The 23,948-nt window shown below is 47.9% G+C and overlaps 1 protein-coding gene across 14 annotated transcripts in view; it reads left to right on the forward strand.

Moving 5' to 3' along the window:
• RNF144A (ring finger protein 144A) overlaps window positions 1-23,948 on the forward strand; it is a 133,731-nt gene that overhangs the window by 48,555 nt on the left and 61,228 nt on the right. For 13 of the 14 annotated variants that reach the window (XM_060413809.1, XM_042245756.2, XM_060413810.1 and 10 more), the window contains one exon: window positions 17,518-17,629. The exons of the other annotated variant lie outside the window; for it this stretch is intronic. The gene's annotated coding sequence lies outside the window, so the exon portion shown is untranslated. The remainder of the gene's footprint in view (window positions 1-17,517; window positions 17,630-23,948) is intronic. 14 annotated transcript variants of the gene reach the window in all.

A 23,948-nucleotide genomic window follows, 5' to 3' on the forward strand; every position in this document is an offset into this window, starting at 1 on the left:
ATTTTGTTCTAGATCCTCTCTGCCCAGTTCAAGTTCAACATTGTGGTGCAAGCTGAAGTGGACATCAGAGTGTAATCTTATCACCAGCACCCCCTAGAAAGAAAGTCAGATGCACTGTGGGGTTTTGAAACATCAGAATGAAGAGCATACTGTGTGAGTGAGTGAACTGAATGTGAGGACTAACAAGAAGCAGGATGTTTCATGTATAAATTATTCCATGCTGGGGGGAAAAAATCATATTTCACAATCTTTGAAGAGGGGCCTAGCCAAGGAAAAGCATTTCATAGTCCTTTTCTTTTCTTTTAAAGAGAATTGAAAAGTTTCCATCAGAATAAAGAAGAAATTATAAGTACACGACCCTGTTCTTTTATAGGACAGGACTTAAAGGTCCTGTATAATTAAAAAGGATCATGAAATCTGCCGGGGGCGCTCCACAGAAAGAGAGAGGCAGTGGAACTTCCCTCAGCAAAGCTGAGGGGTCCGGAGGTGAGCCTGCTGTCCGCCAACCCAGCCCCTCAGCGAGCAAGAGACAACTAGATGCCATAGGGGGTCCCTCTGAGCAGTTCCGCTTTATTGCCACAAACTCTTGGTTTATATAGGCAAGCAAGGGGGTTTTTCGAGGGTTGGACCAATCACGTTAAAGGTCAAATCTTAATATGCCATAGTTGCACCAATCACATTAAAGGTCAAGTCGTCATGTGCTTCATTGTAACAAGAGTCTATGGTGATCATGCACTGTCCATGTGCACGGAAATCAAGAGAGCCAATCAAAAGTTTTAACAAACAACTTATGCCACGCCCTCATCTCTTCCGCCAGGCGCCATCTTAGCTCTAAACCGGAAAGCTAGCCCTTCTTTTTTCAAGGTTTCCCATTTAGGGCCCCACAGAAATCCATAGACCTTAAGACCTGGTATTGGAGTTGAATCTGACTTCTTAATTCCTTGAACTTCTTGACTTCTTGAACCCAGAGCTGTCTCCCTGGCCAGGGAGATGGATGGAAGCTTTGGGTTGGGGTGGCCTGTGGACATGGTCTAAGACATCCATCCAGAGATCTGGCCACCAGCTCAGCCCAGACATCCCTGTTTTCTTTAAATTCGTTGACAGTAAATCAACAGTGGTCCATTGGAATCCACTGAGAAGCTCTTGTTGCTCTCAGCCTCTGAGTTTCTGAAGTTCACCACTTTAAAGCTGGTTACTTAGCATTTTTAATACATATATGCATGAAGTGGGCTTCCCATGTGGCTCAGCTGGTAAAGAATCTGCTTGCAATGCGTGAGACCTGGGTTCAATCCCTGGGTTGGGAAGATCCCCTGGAGAAGGAAAAGGCTACCCACTCCAGCATTCTGGCCTGGAGAAGTCCATGGACTAAAATCCATGGGGTCGCAGAGTCAGACAGAACTAAACAACTTTAACTTTCACTTCACATGAATGTAGAAAAATTATTAAAATACGGAAAAATTATTAAACACATATGTAAATGCTTCATCGCTTTGTCCTCCCCAGGAAAATAACACTAATAATTTTTGTTTGTTTTTTAGTTTCACCATCTAAAGATGGTGAGATACCATTTCACTGGAGAGATACCCATTTTAAATCTGAACCAGATTCGACAATACCATTCTAATCATATCTTTTAAAAAACATCTGATAGGTGGGATCTGATATATATATAACACTTTATATATGTGAGTTATGAAGTATAATTAATGAACTTGCCTCAAACAAAATCATCGCCAACACTGTGAGCCCGATGTGGACATTTTCGTCTATCTGTCTGCCCTTCCCTGCACTATCCTTTCATCTTTCCTTGCTGTTTTTGGTAGTCTGTATCCCTAAAAATATATATAATACTACTCGTTAAAAGTTGTGTCATGATGTTGTTCAGTGTTTTGTTTCTAGGATTTAACAGCCTTGTTCTGTGCCGCTATATTTACTCATCTCACTTACATAATATCTGATAAGGTTAACATGCATGCTTCCTCCTGTCAGTGGGTGTTTGAGTTATTTTCAGTCTTCGGCTGTCACAAAATACCCTGCTATTTATATTCTTGCACATATCTCTGCTGCACATATGCCATTTCTTTTTCTTTTGGTTATATACCAGGGAGGAGAGTTTGGGAGAAGAAAGGCTAATTTATGACCAACTTTACAAGAAAACGCCCTGTTCATTTACACAGTGGTTATAGCAATGCACCTTGTTATCAGCAGTGAATAAAAGTGTCCTTTAAGAGTCACTCTTGTCTTATCCCAACACTTGGTGTCATTGGCCTTCTTAATTTTTGACAAATTAATAGTAGAGTGAACTTAATGTACCAGCAGTTTTGAGCTTCTTTCACATGTTTAGTTATCATCTGTTTCATTTACTGTAAAAAGACTGCTCATCTCTTTGATGTCAGTTCTCACTGGGTTATGTTTTTTCATCAACTTGAAAGCATTCTTTACATATTCAGGAGACTCACAATGGTGGTTTCATGTGTTAAAAAAGATCACCTCCTCATTTGTGCTGTATGTTTTCACAAGGTGCTTTTCTTGATTTTAGTGTATTTTATATAGACAACTTTGCCCATTTACGGTTAGAGCCTTTCCCTTAAGATTTTCTTCCGTGCCCCAAGGTTAAAAGTTACTCCCTTATCTTCTTTTACCTATTTTAAAATTACTTGGGGTTAATTTTTGTGTGTGATTTAGGAATCCAGTGTTGGTTTTATCCATAATGAATAGTAATTCTCCTAGTTCCGTTTATTGAATAATCCGTTTTTCCCATGTATCTGGGACACGCAGCCTGTGATGTCTTGTTTCCCCAGGTACATGGGTTTGTTTCTGTGACCTTTTTATCTGTGTCTTGCTTAATTTGCCCACTTCTGTATCAGTGTTGCCTGCTCTTAATTATTGTTATTCTCTGCAACACCTTCATATTTGGTTCTTTCACCTTTTTCCTCTTATGGGGTGATATTTGGCTGTCCTTGGACTTTTGCCATTCTATAGAGATTTTAGAGTTAATTTATGAAACGGGAATAACAATGACAAAGACAACAACAAAACCAGTGGGGGATTTGCTAGGATTGCTTTCAATCTATAGGTCAGTTGAGAAAGAACTGACTTTATTTCTTATGTTGGGTTCTCCTGTCCATGAACATTGTATCACTATTCATATATTTGTGTTCTATCCATATATTTGGGGAAAGTTGTATACTTTTGTGAATAGGTCTTACTCATTTTCTGAATGCTTCTAGGTACATGTGACATGTTTGTTTCCAGCCACTTTAGTTTCGGGATGCCTTAGGAGATGTCATTTTTGCAAAGCATAGAAGTCTAATTGATATTTATACATATCTTGCATCCAGACACTTAATTATACTTTTAGTAATTCTAATATTTTTGTCTATAGATCCTCCTAGAAGTAAAGTCATTTGTGAATAATTGAAATATGGTTTATTTCTTTTCATTTCTGGCGTTTTCTTTTTCCTGTCTTCTTTGCTTGAGTTAGAACTCTAATATAATAGTGAACTGAAGCAATAAAAGATAGCCCTTCATTGTTCCTCATCTTTATAAGAAATGTTCTTATTTGATTAAGACTGATGTCTGCTATCACTTTTTTCCAAATACCCTTTATTAGGTTAAGGAGGTTCCCTTATGATTCTGTTTTGCAGAGTTTTGTTTTCTGCTTTAATCATAAGTGTGTGTTGAGTTTTATCAAAGACTGCTCTGTATCTATTAGGATGAAGGTATGATTTCCACCATTTTCTTCTCACTATGTTATCTGACACATATGACTTATTTCAATGGTAAACTCTCTTCTATGCCTACAACAAATCTAGCTTGTTTGACTTTACTTTCCCCCCTAAATACGTGCCTGGTGCACATCTGGATTCTATTTGCTTTTATTTTTTAAAATTTTTGTTTCTTTACTCATGAGTAACTTTGGCCTATATTTTTCCTTTCCTTAACTGCTTTTGTCTGATTTAGAGAGAGGTTTTTATTTCCTATTTTTCCTTTATTTCCCCTATTTCTTGCAAGAATTTGTGTATGATTTGAATTAATCTGCTCGTGAAATTTTGGTAGTACTCAGCTAAAAACAAGAACTCGTGGTTTCCTTGTTGCCAGATTTTTATCTAATTTTTTCAAGCTGTTTAAAATGATCTGAACTCCTGTTTCTTTTTAAACTGGACTTCTTTCAGTTTTCTTAAATTATATTTTTCTAGGAGTATATTCATAGTTACCTGTTTTTCAGGTTAAAATTAGCATAAAATTATTCATTTTGCTTGAAATCCCTGCTATCTTTTTTTCATTATGAAAATGTTAATTGGGCTATATCTTTCATTTTTTTCTTGACCAACCTGCCAGACACTGTATGTTTTATTATTATTTTCAAAGAAAAATACTTTTGACTCCATGACTGTCTTTAATTCTGTATTTTATTTTTGTTTTTATCTATTAATAGATCTTTCCTTCTACTTACTGTGTGTTTATTCTGCAGTTACTTTTTAACTTCTTAGACTAGAGACAGCTCAGTGATTTTCAGATTTCTTTTTAAGTAAATGCATTTAAGATGACAAATTTCTCTGTAGCTGTCAGCTCCTCTGTCCATGTGATTTCCTAGGCAAGAACACTGGGGTGGGTTGCCATTTCCTTCTCCAGGGGATCTTTCCCTCCCAGTAACTGAACCAGGGTCTCCTGCATTGCAGGCAGATTCTTTACCAACTGACTCCTGCATAGATGGGCAATGAAATGGGAGCAACAAGTGTTAGTGTAAAGAAATATTTGTTGATCAGTTTGGATTAGATGACTGGTCCAGATTTAATCTGTGTGTAACACAGGAGCTTCCTTCATCCATTATGGAGAAAGAACATAACAGCATTAACATTAGTTATCAACATGATGTTCTAGATTTTCTTATCCTATACTTTTATTTTGCCCTTACTTTCTAATGTATTTATAAAGAAACTCACACCATCTTCTCTCAAAAAAAAAAAAAAAAAAAAAAGGCCAGGCAGAAGTGTATTTGTTTGAAAAGAAACCTGTCTGTCCCAAGTTTTTCTCAATGACTTAAAATTCTGGGACGTTTGAGGGTTTCATTGTCAAAAGCGTGTATTAGGTGGCCAGTGCCATGCCAGACCCTATGGGGCAAGATTTCCATGCCCTCTTCTCCTGCACACATCCCTGCCAGGCAGCACCCATGAGTCTCGACGTGGAACTGCAGTGTTCTGCTTAAAGGAAGTCGTGTTGCGAACATCACACGGATTTCCAGGCTTACATTGGGGAGGTAGTTGAGTTACCAGTTCTTCAAAGAAGTCTTCTGGAAGCCTGATGTCTTAAAAATAAATAGGCTCAGACTGGAATAAACTTGGGGCACTTGTGGCCCATTCCAGCTAAAATCTCCCCATTCTTGAGCCCTGGGAGAAAACAGGGGATGTGCAGGAACCCCAAGGTTAAAGTCCCTTCCTTTGAACCCCTAGTTCAGCAGAGGAGAATCTGGTGACCTCAGAGGGTCCCCAGGATGCTGGCGGCTGTACCCGAGTTCAGGTTTTCCAGTCTTTTCTAGGCCCTTCTGCCACCAGGAGTTCATCTCCACAAGCAGGAGAGCTGCTCCTTGAGGCAGAGCCCATTAGAAAGCAATTTCCACATTTCCACTTTCATCATTTTCTTCGTATTCAGATCATGTCTAGATGTGTTGCTTGGGTGACCCCAGTTCACCAGCTAGACTTGCTGTGTCCTGGATCTTCTTAAACCCCGGCCCTGGGGCTGCTGCCTGCTTCTTCGGGGGTCTCTCCCAGACTATAGTAACAGGGTGTGCTGTGTACTAAGTCACTTCAATTGTGTCTGACTCTTTGAGACCCCATTGACTGTAGCTCACCAGGCTCCTCTGTCCATGGGATTTTCCAGGCAAGAATACTGGAGTGGGTTGCCAGTTCCTCCTCCAGGGGATCTTCCCAACCCAGGGATTGAACCTACGTCTCGTAGGTCTCCTGCTTCGGCAGGCAGCTTCTTTACCGCTAGTGCCACCTGGGAAGCCCCTGGTAACAGGGATGTGGTGACAAAAAGCCCAGATGTGGTGACAAAAAACCTCGTTTCATTGTCTTATCTTTGCTTCAGGCCCTTTGCTGGCCTTCTCGCTGGTGCTCATGGAAGGGTTGGTTCCTTCAAGCAGACAGACCACATGCTATTTCTGTGCTGTAAATTTCCAAGGCTTCTTCCCTGGCCACCTCTCCAACCACAAACTGGAATAAAAAGTGTATTTGCAGCTATAATCAGCACACTTAAATACTAGTTAAATTCAGAATGAGTACAAAATCTGCACTGCTCTTGACTCCAAGAGAGACTATAAAAATATCCCATGGCCACGAGCACTCTAAGACCTTGACAGTGAGGTGGTCCCTCTGAACCTTCTTAAGGCTATTCCAAAATAGTCCAGATTACATGGTAAAGGGGGTCTGATTCATAGAGGGTTGCATATTGGCTGTGGATTGGCAAACTCCTTTCTTGTTTATGTTTTCCTAGGACAAGAAGCCCAGTCTCGGCCGTTTATTTCCTTATACACTCTTTGAGGATGGCGCTTTCCTTAATTGCTTTGGTAACTTTGGTGTCTGGCATATGGGTGTACCTGAAATAGTTGTGAAGTGGCTGAACTAGAGAGTCAGAGGTGCCGAGAGCAGAAAGGGCCGTCAGCTCCCTGTCTTCATGCTCCTGTATGAACACCCCTGATGCTTTCCTGTTTCCTTTATGCCATCTCCATGACCACCCCTCGAGAAGCAGGGCATTTGCTATTTACCTCAAATTATAGATGATGGTGCTGAGGCTTCCAAGGGGTTGTGGAAGTGTCAAAGAGCTCGTGAATTTAAGGTGCAATCAAGTCTTAAGTCTAGGTCTCCTGAAATTGAGAGAAGTGTTCTTTCTGTTTCACTACTGGTATGTATTCAAAGATGCTATGTTTTAATCTGATGGCATGTGGGCTCACTGCACAGCCTCAGCACCACGTTCTGGAAGACTTGCTGGTTTAGGGTCCATGCCCTCACACCCGATAAATAGCCTTTCGCTGTGGACATACACTATGGAAAACAGGGAGGCCACTTCCGAATCGTTAGTGGTCTTCAGCAACGTTCTCACTGGTTCCCTAGCTATCTTAACAAAGCTCCCACTGGTTTCTCTAACCTAACTGGATCTCTGCAACAGAGTGATTGTTCTAAAGTGATAAACATGCTCTGATCAAAGCTCCATCACTGGAGCTTCAAGGACCAAATTCTGAGTCTTTATCTGAACCTGCAAGGCCAGCTTCCGGCCTCCCTTCAGCCTGGTGCACTTTGAGGTCCCCCCTGCATGCCTGACTCGTGTCCAAGGAGTGAGTTCTCCGTGGTTGTTCCCTCCCCTTGGTCAGGTGTCTGCAGGAAGCTGTTCCTAAGATCCAGGTCCGTGGAGATGCCCCCTCCCCATCCCCACACTGCCCCCTTCAGAGACCGCATCCCTCCTCCCCGTGATTACTGGGGTTTACCCAGCTGAGTCGACAGTGAGCTTGGCAGGGAGGGCTGTGGATCTCCTGGACTCTGACATCCCCTGGAGGGCCGTGCCCTAAGTCAGTCAATGAAGGAGCTGCATTTACAAAAATTCCCTTTTGAATTCCCTGACGTGTGTGCATGCTCTGTGGGTGTTTAGAGGATGTGATGATTGGGAGGGAGCTGACCGTGGGATCCTTCAGAGGGACCCGTCTCGACCCGATGTCCAGCTTGGCCTTGGTCCTGAGCTCCCAGAGTCTGATGTACGGAAATCACTGTGACCTCTGCTGGGAGGGTCCCCCAGTTCCCGGGGGTAGGGGTCTCTGTGCACTCCCAGGCGGCTCTGCACTGCGCTGGCTCTCAGCGTGTTTATGGGATCGAGCAGCAGTGTAACTCCTCTTAATGCTTAGGCTTTTTGAACCTTTTTCAGTTCTGGGCCTCCATAGATCCCAAAGAACACTTAGAGGGGTGCTCAGAGAGCTGATTCTGCAAACGCTTCCCTCGAAAGCAGAGTGCCTTCTCCCACCCTGGCCACTGTTTGAGCCGTGTTGCCCTGTGTGTTACCCTGTAGGCTCCCCATGTGTCACCCCGTAGGCACCCTGGATGTCACCCTGTAGGCCGCCTGGGTGTTGCCCTGTGTATCACCTTGTAGGCACTGTGTGTCACCCCAGGTGTCACCACCGCGTGTGTCCCCCTGGAGGACCCAGGGGATCTGGCACCCCCTGCCTTCTCAGCATCCAGCCCCAACTTGTCTGTTTTGAGTTGCCCACTCTGGCTTCTCAGCTTTTCTCCTGGACTGAGGCCATGTAATCTCGCATGTGCCTGCCAGGCACCGACACACTGGTGGGGCTGCAGGGGCCACTGCGCCCGTGGTGGACGCGGTGCCCATGATGGACGCCTGCGGAGGGCTGGTCCGCAGTCCGTGGCCTGGCTGCAGTGCGGCTCTTGGGCCCTGGTTCCCGGGGCGCGCAGCTGGTCCCATCAGCTCCGCCCTGTGCAGGCCCCCTGCCCTGGATGGCTGCTCCCATGGAGCCAGGAAAGGCCCAGAAAGCACAAAAGGCAGGATGGAAAGTTGAAGCCAAGCCAGCTTACTCGCTGCTGTGACGAACACAGTGCACACAGACAGATGGACACAAATGGACAAGCCCTGCTTGCTCTCCTTCCATCACTCAGTGGGAGGAAATAGGGAGAAAGAAAGAAAAAATAGAAAGTCCTGTCTCAGGTAGAGCAGCCTGCTGAGAAGGAAGGTCCTGAGTTCCCCGCAGACTGCTCAGCACAGACCTTGAGAAGGTGGCCGGGGGACCCGTCGGAGGTGCTGAGGGAGCCCCCAGCCCCTTTGGGTGTCGCACAGGTGGGCCGAGACCCACACCTTCAGCTGATGGCATGGCGGCCTCTCCTCCGTCACAGTGGTGAGTTCCCAGGCCTGTGATGTGGCTTTCAGGGCCAGGCCAAGGCTTCCACGTCCACTCTTCTGGGATCATCCGTGTGACCACAGTGGACTTCCCAGAAGGTCCCAGGCTGGCCGATCGATGTTCCTGAGTCTCGGCAGAGGGTGGCAGGGGCTTGGCCCGCACGCGGGTGCAGGTGTCCTTGACCCTGGGTTCCCTGTGGTAGTGCCTGACAACGTGGGAGTCAAAGGAAAACGGGGCCTTTCAGTCTTTGCTTTCGGTCGTCGGGAAGGTGATGTTCTCAGGCCTAAAGCCTGTCCACAGCTGGGGTTTAAGTCTGAGGGTCTCAGACCTGTGGGCCCTTGGCAGGGAGTACAGGCCACATGCTTTTGTTCTGGCAGTGAGACTTTCCTCTGAATCAGCTGTCGTGTATGATCTGTGCTGGGGTGGAGAGCACACCACCCCCTCCCTGCCAACCACCCCCATGCAGACCCTTTCCTCCTTCCTGGGGAGGCCCTTCCTGGTTCTAGGCCGGTCCACCTGCCTCACAGGTGCAGAAACACACAGGTGGACAGACACACAGGCAGGCAGACACACAGATGCACAAACGCACAGATATGTAGGTGGACAGACGCACACACACACACAGTGGACAGACACAGATGCACAGACACACAGGTGGACAGACACACAAATGCACAGATACACAGACGGACAGACACACAGATACATAGGTGGACAGATGCATTGACACCCAGGTGGACAGACACACAGGCAGGCAGACCCACAGATGTACAAACGCACAGATACACAGATGGACAGATGGACAGACACACAAATGCACAGATACACAGGTAGACGCACAGACACCCAGGTGGACAGACACACAAATGCACATACACAGATGGACAGATAGACAGACACAGAAATGCACAGATACACAGATAGATGCACAGACACACAGGTAAACAGACACACAGATACACAAACGCACAGACACACAGATGCACAAACATACAGATACGTAGGTGGACAGACGCACACACACACAGGTGGACAGACACAGAAATGCACAGATACACAGATGGACAGATGCACAGACACATAGGTGGACAGACACAAACGCACAGATACACAGATGGATAGACGCACAGACACACAGGTGGACAGACACACAAACACACAGATACATAGGTGGACAGACACACAGACACGCAGGCAGGCAGACACACAGATGCACAGACACACGGATGCACAGACACACAGGTTTACAGGTGCACAGATGCACAGACACACAGACAGTCGGTTTGAGGGGCCTGGCTGGCTGTCCGGCAGAGTGAGGAGGAAGGCCAGGGTGCTGTCTCCCTGCCCTGATGCTGGCGCTCGGCTTCACTGTGAGCACTCAGCACCCCCACGCCTCTTACCAAGCTCGGCTCAGGCAGCGGAGGTGGCAGGGGCGGGCTGTCCGGTGGCTATGGCTTCACCTTTGTCCTTCTGGACCGCGGCCGCTGTGGGGGCCGAGGAGGACTCACTTGGTCAGCACTGGGGACAGTGCAGCACGTGGCCACCCCCTCCCCCTGACCAGTTCTTAAAAACACTTGCAGTTAGGATGTGGTGCATTTATATTAAACATCAGGGAGCTTAGGATTTTGTTTTATTTTCTCTAAGAATCACTTCAAAGCCGGGTTGCCCTCAGTTCAGTGTTGACCGTGTCATGAAGCACCCGATCCAGGCAGTGGTCGTTTGCAGGTTTCCTCTGTCCAGGCCCCGATGGGCTTGTGCACAAAGAGCCTGGTTCCCCCCTCGCGGAAACCTCACAAGATCGGCCTTATCACCCTGATCCTGATGAAACAGAGACCCAGGGAGGTCAGGCCACGCTCCTGGCTGTGCTCCAGGCCTCCAGTGCTGACCCCACTGCAGTGGCGGGCTTTGCCCGGCTCCACGGCTGCCCTCTTTGCCTCGCCCACAGCACTCCACTCATTCTGCTGTCTGGGCACTTTGTCTTTTATTTCTGTATATTTTTATACACCTGTGCCTATTCTCTTGAGGCCAGTTCAATTCAGCATACACATCTCAAGACTGTACTTGGGGGAAGGCAAATATTATAAGACCTAAAGGATGAAAACACTATGTAGAAACTGCCACATGTCTCCCAAAACCTTTACAAGAGAAGTGGAGGGGAGGACGGGGGTCATGATGTGGGTTGAGTGTCCAGGGTTCAGGGTGACACTGGGGTGAGTTGTGCAAAGATCAAGGTCTGGGGCGGGGCCGGGGGGCATCTCAGAGGCCCTTGAACACTACACTAAGAATTCTACTTAATCCAGTGTGCAGCCTAATCTATGTATATTTTTTGATGTGGGCCATTTAAAAACTCTTCACTGAATTTGTTAAGATACTGCTTCTGTTGTTTATGTGCTGGTTTTTTTTTTTTGGCCATGAGGCATGTGCAATCTTAGCTCCTCGAGTGGGGATCGAACCTGCAACCCCTGCAATGGAAGGCGAAGGCTTAACCACTGGACCACCAGGGAAGTCCTCCTAAATTCTACTTTAGATGAGCCAGAGCAGGGCTCCCGGTCCCCATGGGGCTGGGCTGGCTTCTCCTCTGATCGCTGTCTCCTCCCCTTAGAGCAGGGATGTGGGAGTCCCCAGAGACATCACCTCTTCCTACACACAGACTACAGACTTCCTAGACTACACACCTCTTCCTCTCCACCCTATCCCTGTAAAAGGTGCTGTCGCCTTTGAGTCATAGCCTGGGGCCAGGTTGGCCATTTATACAGCACAGGTACCCCAGGCTGGAACCTGGGGGATGCTCAAAGTCCACATCCCTGGAATAAGTCTACATCTTAGGACACCCTGAGGTATTCCCAACATGCTCTCCTCGTGAGAGGGCTGGGGTTGCCAGGAGTCGGGAAAAGTGAGGGGAAGAGTTGAGAGCTGGTAAGCACAGAACCTCTGCACAGTCTGATGGTTAATTATGAGGCCTGGGTTTATTTGAACACTCAGATGCAGGCAGGAGAATTGTAGCCGCAACAGCCCATGAAGCCCCAAGCCCGTGGGTCCCCTGAGACTTGTGGGGCACCAAATAGGACTTTGATCTCACCTTCCTGCAGGTGCCGAGACACAGGTTTCTGTTCTCAGCCACTTCCTTTCTTGGCTTCTCACGGCACCCCTGGCCCCGGCCCTCACATTCAGTGATTCTAATAATTAGTTTTTCTTTGGAAACATACAGACTGCCTCTCCTACCTGAGAGGATGCTTTATGACAGTGAAGGCCTTTGGAAAACTATGTGGAAACATGGGAGGAGGAAAAGTTAACTGTGTGTTGTTTTGGCTTCTTGCTCATTGAAACCTTTTAATTTAATTAAAAAAAATTTTTTTTTTCTGTTTCTCCCCTGGGATGGGCTTGGGAAGATGTTCAGCGTAGATGGTGACGTTTGTGTCTTTGGAATAGAGTCTTTATAGCAGAGCCAAAGCCTCTGAGGTTTCCAGATAAACGCTGGCCTGTGTTCTTATTTTTTGAAGCTTAGTCTAGCGAGAGTCTGCTCCAATGCTCGGAAGACAGAGTGGGAAGAGGGAGCCTTTGCTTCTGTGTTGTTAGTGGGTCACGTGGGGGCGAGTCCACCCGGATCCCTGCATTCTGTGGTGACCACTCCTCGAGGGGAGTGGCCAGGCGCGCGTGACCGAGAGGGGTGACCAGACCGTAACCAGACATTTAACCCAGTCTTGAATATGAAGACAAAGTGTTCATAGCTCAGACCTGTCGTGTGCAGGGAGAGAACTCCTGAAATCAGAGGCGCCACAGGCGTGCTCTCTGCTGGGTGTTTTTCATCTCCCCTGCCCTCCGCCTCCTCGTCTGTAAGAGGCAGAGAGGTTGGCAGTCATGCCTGCTGATCACCCACCGTGTGCCTGTGTCCTTGGCCTGGATGGACGAGGAGCTGCAGGCAGGGTGTCGGGATCTCTGCTGTGTTCACACTCACAAGTGGTTTGTTTACTTCCTTCAGCGTGAAGGGGAAAACAGAGGAAAGTACTGTCTGCCTTTGCTTTTGAACTTGGCAGTAATGGGATTGTGTGAAGCCATTGGTCAGTATAATGCCACTTTGGGGGTGTGTGTGCACGCGCATGCGTGGGTGTGCATGTGTGTGGTGGGGAGGAGGGCTTTTGGAGAGAGTTTTAAAAGAGCCTGCCTAGATGTTTGGAATAAACTTGTCCCCCTTCATTTTTTCCCTTGTTTGTAGATGTACCACTTGTCTTCTTTATGCCTTTTCTTGTATTTTCCTCTTTAAAATGTTCAGCTATTCTTTCGTAATTGGAAAAAAAAAGTAATAAATGCATTTCTCTCTTTATGTCTGATGTTAAAACAGTCCGTGGGTTTCTTACTGCCTCTTATTGTGTTACAGAGAGGTTGGTTGCTTCATAGGTATTTGATATATATTTAGATTACGTTTTATTTCTGTCATTGTACTCAGATGTTCAAATGATAATGGGCAGCACAGATCAGACCAGGAAAAATACGCGAAGTATTTCTAAGGGGTGGGGGTATGTTATTTTTGTGGTTGAATTCCTGTAAAAGTACACTGTGGGTCTCAGGATGCTATCTGTTCACGTAAGCGCCGACGTTACATGCTGCTGAGCACTTACCACGCTGCGGTAAGCGTCGACCACACTGGCGGCTCTGTGAATAGAGCTTCTGGGGATCCGAAGATGTTAGGCAGAGATCCAGCCTTCACGGAGACGTCAGCACATTTGGAGAGATGAGGTGTGCGTGATAAGAAGCTGGTTAATACTTTGTTTCAAAAGACACATGTCACTAAGAAATGGGAGTTCCAACTAGGGTGGTCTTCCAGGTGAGGTGGCTCCTTCTCATAACCTAGTGAGGTCGGGCTTTCCTTTCCAGCACCTGGTTTGTGACCTCCCATCACTCCCTGGTCCCTCTGCCTAGCACCTCACCTCACTGCCTAGCATCCCACCAGTCTCTCAGAGCCACACAAACAGCTCCTCTGTTGTGAAGTATGATTGATGAGTTCACCAGGAAATTTGGGTTTCTTCTGGGAACTGCGAGTAGTGGACGGCATTAACTCTGGCATCTGGTTGGCATTTGGAAATCTCCCATCGGTCACCAAATACGCATAAGATTTTGTGAGAACTCTTTAACTCACTAACGATCGGTTTCCTCATATGTAATGTTAGGATAAAAATATCCCATTGGATTGTAGTCATGGCTAAATCCATGGAAACAGATAAAACTCTGAACACTTACTGGGCAGCCTGTAAAACCTCACGTCTTTTCCTTTCTTTGCTGTGTAGTTATTTGTGCATATGTCTGCATTGATCACCTGCATTGCAAACCTCCAGAGGGTGAACCCCCCCGGGCCTGGCACAGACCCTCTCACACAGCCTGGTTGGCCCTCTGTGCTCATCTTGGTCTGTGCCATTATGAGGCCAATGCTGGACCTTTGGGGGTCTTTGGTTGGTCTTGGCCTTGGAAGACCTCCTGATCATAATGGTGATTTTGATAGATGGATGAATAAGGAGGCCGTCTCCAACACAGAGTCACAGAGGATGGGGGAACAGGTACATATGGTCTGGAATCAGGCAGCAAGTTTGAGAGCAGCAGGTTGATTAGGGAGATCCATGACCATAAAGAAGGTTGAATTGATGAATTGATGCTTTCTTGTTGTGGTGCAAAGTGATCAAATCAGTCAATCCTAAAGGAAATCAGTCCTGAATATTCACTGGAAGGACTGATGCTGAAGCTGAAGCTCCAATACTTTGGCCACCTGATGCAAAGAGCTGACTCACTGGAAAAGACCCTGATGCTGGGAAAGATTGAAGGCAGGAGGAGAAGGGGACAACAGAGGATGAGATAGTTGGATGGCATCACTGACTCGATGGATATGAGTTTGAGCAAATTCCAGGAGATAGTGAAGGACAGATGAGCCTTGGTGTGCTGCAGTCCGTGGGGTCACCAAGAGTCGGCTGAGTGACTGAACAGCAATGAACAACAGCAACTAAGCTTTCTGTGTCTGAGGTCTGCAAGGATGTTTCTCCTGAGCTGTCCCTTCCACAGAGCGTCCCTGATGCTTGGTGAAGCGGGGTCAAAGGGCACTACGGTTCTCCGATGACACAGACTCTAAATATCTGACAAGGCGAGCCTGACTAATTGCATAAGTGTGTTTTTCACCTTCACTGGCCAAGCAAGGGGTCTTTGGGTCGAAATATGTCCATGTATTTTACAGAAGAAAGAATTTCTCCCGAGTTAGCATGCAGCACATTCTGATCAGATGCATCGCCCCTTTGGTTTTGTCCTGTTCCTAGAGGCGTTGACTGAGCTCAGCACCCTCCACACCCCAGCTTCCTCCTCCCATGTTACACGGCTCCTCAGCGCCTTGTTCTCCTAAGTTAAGCCTTTTGTTTTGCGTCCTTTCCTTCTCAGAATCTGTAGAGTTAAGCATGTGATGTCCACTTAGATGTCAACTGCCTGAACCCCATGTCCGAAGAGAAAATGACAGAATGAAAGAACATTAGAAGCTGCTGCTGCTGCTAAGTCGCTTCAGTCGTGTCCAGCTCTGTGCGACCCCATAGACGGCAGCCCGCCAGGCTCCCCCGTCCCTGGGATTCTCCAGGGAAGAACACTGGAGTGGGTTGCCATTGCCTTCTCCAAACATTAGAAGAGGACCAGACAAACCATGTGGTTTCAACAGCTCCCTCTCGTCCTTCCATTTCTTCCTCCCCTTCTCTTCTTTCTTCCATTTTCCCTTCTTTCCCCCCTCCTCCCCTCCCTCCCTTCCTGCCTTCTCTTCTTTTGATGGGTAAAAGTCTTCCAGCTGGTTCTTGACCCATCTAGGGTGAGACTCAGGGTTTTTGGCTCATGCCCTCATACCACAATAAGTTCTAGTCCCTGAGTGAAGAAGTGGGGTCACTGGGATGCATTTGATCCAGGCCCTGGTCCTCACCTGGATGAGGGCGTGGGGTACACAGTTCACATCCAATGAGGGGGTGTGTCCCTGGAGCAGGATCTCTCGGGTAGCTGTGCTAACACGTGGTTGGTCTAGTCTAGAACTGTCCTTGTTCACCGACTGGCCCACCAGCTCAAGTAGTACAGTAGAAGAATCAGTGAAGTGGCCCAGAAAAAAAGGAATAATGTTAAAGAAGAACCTTTGAGAGAGGAGCGGAGGTGGAGAGGAAGAACACCGCCACCACAAACAAAAACTGGGACAAAGAACATATTAGTTCTGGTCTGAATTCTCCTTCGTTGGAGCCAGGCTCACAGTTTGAGATCAAGGAGGCAGCGAGGAGAGATTAGGTAGAAAAGCTATATTTCTGCATAGGAAGGAGTCCTGCATGCGTGTTTCTGCAAGGCACTCCTTTAGAGTTGCATGTAGACACGTGGGCTCAGGTGGGGGACGGTTCCTTCACCTTGGCTGATGAGGCTGCCGTGAGGATGTTATTAATACAAGAAGCGTACCTACTCCGCAGACAGATGGGTTGTGATGGGGCCGTTGGGGGAACGGGATGTGTCCGTGGTTGTTGGAGATGGTTGTCTGAGGCAGTGACATGAGACAGGTTTCTGACCCTCTCGGGGAGGCTGAGGCTCTCAGAGGGTTCTGCAGGTTCCCTGCTGGCCCTCCCCACCGCCCCCCGCCCCCCGCACCGTGACTGCCAAGGGTGGCAGGAGCCCTGGGGTCCATGGGTGGGCAGCACCAGGCCCCCTTCCATGGGAAAGCTAGGTTTCTCTAGATTATAGAAAGGTCTGTACATCACAGCTCAGTAGGTAAAGAATCTGCCTCCAATGCAGGAGACCTGGGTTCAATCCCTGGGTCGGGAAGATCCCCTGGAGAAGCAAATGGCAACCCACTCCAGTATTCTTGCCTGGAGATTCCCATGGACGGTGGCGCCTGGTGGGCTGCAGTCCATGGGGTCACAAAGAGTCAGACATGACTGAGGGACTTTCATTTTCTGTACATTTAGGGCCTTGATAAAGTTTTGAGGTCCAGCGTCTTGTAAGAGAGGGACTCCCCCAAAGTCTTGGACAAGGATGTGAGATGTAAGCACAGGTGGCTGATCCATATGCCTGACTTCCTTGGATGTGCAGGGCTGACAGGCCAGTGGCCCTGCTTCTTGGAAAATACGTTAGAATTCTATCATTAGAGTTTCCTGTATGAAGCCTTTTCCTTGTGCTTTCCAGATCAATGGTGAAATAGACATAGCCTTTTTCATTTTATGCAAGTAATTCTGTAATTGTAGAAGAGAATCTTTGAACTACCAGGTATATGTTTATTAGAGTTTTCATTTATTACATTTCCAGTTTTTAAATAGGATTTGCATTTTAGGTTTAAGAGAATTGAAACTTTAATGTTAACTTTAAAAAGGAAAAAAAAGAAAAGGGAAGAAAATAGAAAATTTCCCCCAAACCCAGACTCCAAGATCAGAATTAGGAGAGTCTCTGTCACCAAGCACTTGCTGTACCTAGTCTCACGTGGCCATGAGTTTTCCTTGTTTTTATTTCATGTATAGTAAGAAGAGAGGGGATTTATTATAACTGACGGTGTGAGTCTCATGGTGACAAATTGGCCAGAAGCATTCTGGAATATTTTAATCTTAGGGGCATCTTCTCAACAGTGCGTGTTTTCTCTCCTTGCCCAGGGTACAGGATCCAGCCAGCAAGCACAGTGATCAGATTGCAAGGTCTCCAGTCAACATCCCTCCTCCTCGCCCCGCCCTGTCTTCCCAGAGCCTGGAAGGGCTGTGCTTTGAGGTTTGTTTTGGGAGAAGGGTAAATTGCCACTGGAGAAATCCCCAATTCCCAAAATATCCCAAACAGTCTATTATGAAAAGATTTTTTTCAGAGAGAGGCTAATAGTAGCTAAATTCCTTTCCCATAACAGGCCTCTTCCCTTGCATTTGGGAGGTACAGTCAATATTGGTCTGAAAGGGTGAGTGATCGGAGGCTATTTTGGGGTGGTCTGAAGAACCTCAAGGTTGTCTTGTAGAATAACAACTGAGGAGCTTGTTCTGTGAACAGGCTAGTTGGGAGGTGAGTGGTGAGGCCGCTGAGCAGCTTGCAGCATGGCAGAGGGTCCTTGGACCGTGGGTGCCAAGAGGTATATGTGAGCTCCCCAGTTCCCAATTGATAGACCTCAGTTGCCTCTCCCGGGGTTTGTGTCCACTTGGAAGTTCTTCTGTCCTTGAAATGTCCATGCTTCTGCCCTGCACAGACTCGTGTTCTCAAATCAACCCTGGTTTCTTAACTTCTGTTACTGCGTCATGAGTTTCCTCAGGACCTTCTAGGGGGCTGTGGAAGGACACTGTCTGCCTCCGCCCCTGCCCCCCACCCTTCCACCATTCCCATAGCATCTTCTCTCAGCGACTGTCCCGTCCACCCTCTGCTCCTTCATTTTGCCATCAGCTTTCATCAGCTCATACACATGGTCTAATAAGTTCCAGCCCATCTCTGTGCATTTAGGTTGTTTTGCCTCCATTTAGAGTTTCATTTACCTGACAGATCATCCCAAATCAAGCTTTGAAAATGTTATATGAAACATGGAATTCCTCATGTCCAGGAAGACACAGCCATTTGTCATCTGCCCCGGGAAATCTTCCTGAAGTGCAGAGATGGGCTGTCACAACGAGGGGGTGAGACAGATACCCCCAGGGAATGGTGCCTCCTATGGTCTGTGCCTGCCCCCATCTGAAGTGCCCACCCACGGGTGCCTGCTTCTCCCCACCTGAGACCTTCCTCGGAGGAGCCTGCAGGTGTAGAGATGAGCCCTCTCTTCTTCTGGGTGGGAGCCTCCCTGGCCAGCGAGTGACCTAAGGGGGGCAGCTGTCCCAGCGCCTGCCTCCAGGGTGGGGGGACACTGAGCGGGTGTGACAGCGGCCCCCCCACTTTCCCCGAGGGATAGGGCTCCCATGAACCCCAGTGGCAGCTGCTCGGTGATTAATCCCTCACTTCCCGCCTCCCTCTGCTCCTTTACCACTGTGTCCCCGGGATCACTACCCCAATAGACTGCCTCTCAGGGAGGCCAAGCTAAAATGCTCCCAGAGGCGGTTTCCCTGTGAGCTGGGAGAATCAGACAGATTAAAAGCCAGGGATGTACTTTTAAACTCAAAGCTCTAACCTATTTGACTTTGGCCTGTGTGTTGGTGGACCTCCTGTGAGCATTTCAGGGGAACCCTGATGCTTTGCAGAGTCGAGTCATGTCTGCAGACAGTCATGTGGGGTCCGAGAAACGATTCCTCTTGAAAAGAGTCTGAGTTCTGTGGGATTTGTTGTTAGCTTTTCTTTTTTTTTCTTTTTTTTCCAATTTGTTTATTTATTTTTGGCTGTGCTGGAACTTTGTTGCTGCCTGTGGGCTCTTTTTCTAGTTGTGGTGAGCAGGAGGTGGGTGGGCTACTCTGGTTCCGGTACCTGGGCTTCTCATTGCGGTGACTTCTCTTGCTGCAAAGCCCAGACTCTAGGCATGTGGGGGCTCAGTAGTTGTGGCTCCCAGGCTCTAGAGCACAGGTTCTTAGCACCGCAGTTGTGACTTAGCTGCTCCGAGGCATGTGGGATCTTCCCGGACCAGCAATGGAACCTGTGTCTCGTGCATTGGCAGGTGGTTTCTTTACCACTCAGCCACCAGGGCAAGCCCCTGCTAATTGCTGTTAAATTGTGACCCCTCCCGCACCGCCCTGCTGTTCCCTGGGTATTGCAGCTGTGACAGGGATCAAAGGGAACTTCTGTATGAAGACAGGATGTTACAGCCTGGGACGGGGTGGTGCACAGACAGTCAGCAGGCGGGGCAGATGCGCTGGACTTGCAGTCGGCTGGCAGCATGGCCCTGCCAACCCCCAGGGTGTGCTTTGTGCGGTCCCTTCCGCTCTCTGGGCCACTGTCCTGAAGGCTGGCACAGAGACACTCTGGGGCCCTCCCGCTTTCCTTATTTGCAGGAGAAAATACAGGATCACAAAATCCTCCAGGATGATTCACAAGTTGAAATATATTGGCAGAGTGCATTTTCATTTTATTTTGGTTGAAGGAAGAGTGTGGGGGAACTTTCGGGGCACTGAAGGAAGCCAGGTTGGAATTAAGACTTGCTCCTGGCTGGCAGGACCTGCTGCGCCAGTTGCTATTCCCTTCTCGCTTGGGCACACAGTGGTTTATTCTGGGAACACACCAGCCCAGCCAGTAATTCAAACGTGTCCTATGGCAGCGGCTGGAACGGGGGCCTCCTGGCCTTGAAGACCCGTCTCAAGTTCTCCAGTTTAGCCTGCTCTCACCACCAGAAACAAACACACTTGGCAAAGAAGGTCATTCTCTCCCACCATGCAAAATAACACCTAGAATTCCTTGCACGTTTGTTCACTACAAGTCAACTGAGCTGTGATGTCTAGAAAAATTAATTCACACTTCTTTAAGGGTAAGGAGGCACTTTGAACTTGGGGGGGCCGTAGGCAACGCCTCCACAAGTCTGCCTCCTTCCAGCATCAGAAGGGGTGATGGTGGCCACGCTGTGTCTCTGAGCCTGGCCCTTCCAGGCCAGCCTGTCCCCTGCAGAGAAAGTGTGAGGCTGGCAGAGCATGATTCACCCTGTCGGACAGATGGGGTCATCCGCCTCCTGCCTCTGGTCCAGGGGGTGGACGTGGCCGTGGTGACAGCCTGTCACCAGGGATGGAGCTCTGGGCATGATGATGACAATGACAATCATTCTATGTAGAACCCTGGCTAAGTTCAGGCCCCTCAGCAGAATCAAGCCGTGACAAACCTTGACAGTGTATGAAAAAGCAGAGACATCACTCTGCTGACAAAGGTCTGTGCAGTCAAAGCTGTGGTTCTTCCAGTAGTCAAGTACAGATGTGAGACTTGACTATAAAGAAAGCTGAGCCCCAAAGAACTGATGCTTTTGAACTGTGGTGTTGGAGAAAGCTCTTTTGAGAGTCCCTTGGACTGCAACGAGATCAAACCAGTCAATCTTAAGAGAAACCAATCCTGAATATTCACTGAAAGAACTGATGCTGAAGCTGAAGCTCCAGTGCTTTGGCTGATTCTGGGAAAGATTAAGGACAGGAGGAGAAGGGGATGACAGAGGATGAGATGGTTGGATGGCATCACCGACTCGATGGACATGAGTTTGAGCAAGCTCCAGGAGATAGTGAAAGACAGGGGAGCTTAGCGTGCCGCAGTCCATGGGACTGCAAAGAGTTGGACACAACTCTTAGCAACTGAACAACAACAACAGCGATCGTCATACTGATGAATTGACGTGATTCTTTAGGCTTGTTACAAGCTCTTGTTTTCTAAATGTGAGGATTCTTTAAGAGTTGCCAGACCTTTAACAACAGCAAAGCTCTGACATAAGTATTGTGGGGGCTAAAGTGTGTCCCCAGAGCCAGGACATCAGAATTGCACCTGTTTGGATTTGAGTCTCTACAGATGGAATTAGGTTGAAAGGAGGTCCTTATGGTGGACCTTAACCTAGTATCATGAATTTCCTCCTCCAAAGGGGAAATGGAGATAGAGAAACACCTCAAAAGGGAAGAGACACAGGGAGAAGGCAACTATCACAAGCTGAGGATGGAGGCTGCAGAGGAACCAGCCTGGCACCACCTCATCCTTGACTTCCAGCCCCCAGACTGTGACACAAAAAATTGCTTTTGTGGGGCTTCCCAGGTGGCTTAGTGGTAAAGAACGTGCCTGCAAGGCAGGAGATGCGGGTTCGATCCCTGGGTTGGGAAAGTCCCCTGGAGAAGGGAATGGCAACTTCCTCCAGTATTCTTGCCTGGGAAATTCCATGGACAGAGGTGCCTTGTGGGCTACAGTCCATGGGGTCACACAGAGTCAGACACAACTGAGCCGCTAACACTTTTCAAGCTGCAGTCTGTGGTGCTGTGTTAAGGCAGCCTTAGCTAACTAATGCAAATCTCATTATCCTCCTTCTGAAGATGGGAAAACTGAGGCTGGGTGGATTGAGTAGCTTGGTCACGGTCCCTGGAGAGCAGGGGCTGCAGGTGGGTGTGACCCAAGGTCATCTGGTCCCAGCCTATGTTCTCAGCCTGCAGGTTCCGGGGACAGGTGATGTGACCTTCTCCATGTAACCTCAGGGGCTGAGTTTTGTCAGGCTGCAGTGACTTCTCAAGTGGCCCTGTGCTCCCTGCCTTCCTCCCAAGATCTTGTCCCTGTTTGAATTTTTGAGCCAAATGTATTGCCCCTAAAGCATGGCCTGCAAAAAACCTATTGCACAGCAACATTTATGAAAAACAAACAAAAAGCCAGAATGACAAGCAGAAGCCTTGAGGCCATGAATTCTGTGTGCACCCCTGAACATTTTTGTCTTTGCCGCGTTTCTTGTCTTTCTTCCCACATGACGTGGCACACACTTTGTGAAGTATCTGGCAGGTCTAGACAAAGGATCACTGATTCGCACCTCATTCGACTTTGTTGCTGGTGCCACTGGATTTCCCACCATCCTTGTCCATCGTCCTGGCCACAGAAGCTGCAGCTGGTTTGAGGTTCACGGTGACCCAGGAGTATCTGGGAGCCCCTGGGAAGGCTGTGCAGTGTTCTCTCAACTCCCCGATTTCAGTTTGTAAACTGGTCTGAATATTCCTCCAGTTTTCTGGTTTCCCCAGTTGGCCTCATTTCTTTGGTTCTGTGAGCCTGGGACGGGTGGGTGGTGGGGGTGGCCGGAAAGCAGGTCCCGCTGATTGGCATCCGGTACACATGGTAATTCTTATCTCGTTCCATATAAATGCCAGGAAGATGGTGAATGTTGCAAATTAAACCACCTCTGAGATGTGATGCTGAAGACTGGGAAACACAGAGATCTTGGGTGGCTCTGGCTAAGACAAGGTACAGCGTCAGGGTTACTGAGTGTTTCCCTGACCCTTCTCTGGCAGACCCCAAGCCTTCAACTCCTCTCTGCAGCCGTGCGGAGAGCTCACTGTAAGCGGCGACAGCCCTCCAGTCTCTGTCCTAGCACCTACGCTGACCTGGGGATTAGGAGTGAATCTGGTCTTCTGATTAGATTCTGCCACTCTGTGGCCTTGGAGGTCACTTGTCCCTGAAAAGGGCTTGGACACTGGGATTCCCAAAGCTCTCCTTGTTCTTTTACTGTGTTTACAGTATGGACTCTGCTCTACTGAACTGCAGCTTTGCTTTGGCATGAGGCCTAGCATGTTCTCTGTAGGTTAAGAAAGTTCAGAATGGTTCGCATCCACCCAACCCCAAACTCCCAGTCCCTCTCCTTCTCCCCTCCCCTCTGGCAACCACAAGTCTGTTGTCTATGTCTGTGAGTGTATTTCTATTTTGTATACAGTTTTGTTTATGTCATATTTTAGATTCCACATGTAAGTGATGCAAGCTATGACATTTAGAATGGATAAACAAGGAGGTCTTACTGTATAGCACAGGGAACTATACACAGTAGCCTGTGATAAACCATGATAGAAAAGAATTTAAGCAAAGAATATATATATGTGTGAGTGTGTGTGGATAAATGTATAACTGAGTCACATTGCTGAATACAGCAGAGATCGGCACAACACTGTAAATCAACTATGCGTATGTGTGTGCTTAGTCCCTTCAACCGTGTCTGACTCTTTGTCACCCCATGGACTGTAGCCTGCCAGGCTCCTCTTTCCCTGGAACTTTTCACGCAAGAATATTGGAGTGGGTTGTCATTTCCTCCTCCAGGGGATCTTCCCCACCCAGGGATTGAACCTGTGTCTCTTGCATCTCCTGCATTGCAGGCAGATTCTTTACCCACTACTTTAATTTAAAAAATATATATATATATATATATATGAAAAAAAATGTACAGAAAGTATGTTTCTAGATTCCTCATTTGCTTCTTTTGAACTTAATGCAGTTTTCTTTCTGGTCTGTTCTTACTTGTTTGTGCCCAAGAGAGACTGCAGCCTGGTTCATGAGCCCTGGGCCCTGGAGGAGGAGTCTCATTTCTTTGTGTCCTGGCCCCTGGGGAGGAATAGCTCCCACCCCCAGCCCACAGCCTTATGCAATAACCGCAAATCAGGCTGGAGCCGCTGAACCCACCCACTCTCCTGGAAGGCCCAGCATGGCACATCGCTGAGAGGAT

Source organism: Ovis aries, chromosome 3, assembly GCF_016772045.2.
Source record: "Ovis aries strain OAR_USU_Benz2616 breed Rambouillet chromosome 3, ARS-UI_Ramb_v3.0, whole genome shotgun sequence".
Classification (NCBI taxonomy): Eukaryota; Metazoa; Chordata; class Mammalia; order Artiodactyla; family Bovidae; genus Ovis; species Ovis aries.